This window comes from Sinocyclocheilus rhinocerous, unplaced genomic scaffold (genome assembly GCF_001515625.1).
Source record: "Sinocyclocheilus rhinocerous isolate Xijiao unplaced genomic scaffold, SAMN03320098_v1.1 scaffold285, whole genome shotgun sequence".
NCBI classification, from domain to species: domain Eukaryota; kingdom Metazoa; phylum Chordata; class Actinopteri; order Cypriniformes; family Cyprinidae; genus Sinocyclocheilus; species Sinocyclocheilus rhinocerous.
This window is the reverse complement of record NW_015630288.1, coordinates 1,762,708-1,763,581: the sequence shown is the minus strand read 5'-3', so window position 1 is coordinate 1,763,581 and position 874 is coordinate 1,762,708. Positions and strand designations below refer to the sequence as shown.

Here is an 874-nt window from a genome sequence, read left to right as displayed (position 1 = left end):
AGAAAAAAAAGCCTTTTATGATATTTAATCAAAACTTTCTACGTCTCTGAAATGACTCATTTTCCTGTCACTACAAGGCTATATGAAAGATTGTTGATTATTCCAGATTATTCCAGTGCTGTTTCTTACAAGAACGTTTTAGAAAAATAGGGAACTTTGTTAATTATTTATGAACTTTCATGCCTTTCCAATCTCATATTAATTAAAGTGCCCCTATTATGGATTTTTGAAAATGACATTTCATGCAATGTGTAACACAGCTCTAAGTGAATGAAAACATTCTGCAAAGTTTTAAATCTGAAAGTGCACCGTGAATAAAGTTATTGTCTCTCAAAAGAAAGAGTCGACTCTGAATCATTGAAACGAGTCATTTTTAAAACGAATCCCAAGCCGTTTCATGTTAAAGTCAACATGGAACATTAGCATATTGCCCGCCCACTTGGTGTTTTCGCATTGGTCTGAATGAAAATGCAAATAAATTTTTTGCCACTAGGTGCTGCTTTTGGAGCTAAAAATAGCTGTTTCCCCGGTAACGCTGTACACAAAGCAGCACTGCGCTCACAAACGCTGCTTTATCAGGCATTACAGGCAAGATTAAATGAAAATGAGACCAATCGGACCAATCACCGCAGATTAGCGTCACGCAAAGAAGGGGTTTGGAAAAATGAATCGTTGAGCGAATCGTTTGGGAGTCGTTGAGCAAGTAAGGTAAAAATAAACGCATATTATAAGACAATGAAAGTGTTTTTTGACCTTGCAAGCATGTCAACCTGTTGTTGGAGACTTCCAAAACCAAAATATGAACCTTTCACTACACATAATAGGGGCTTTTTAAGATTACTGATCTTGTGTGTGACTATTTTTTTTTCAATTA

At 35.8% G+C, this 874-nt stretch overlaps 1 protein-coding gene across 1 annotated transcript in view; it reads right to left on the bottom strand.

The window, feature by feature from the left end:
* Nucleotides 1-874, bottom strand: part of inpp5jb (inositol polyphosphate-5-phosphatase Jb) — a 26,201-nt gene that overhangs the window by 6,427 nt on the left and 18,900 nt on the right. The window lies entirely within an intron of this gene.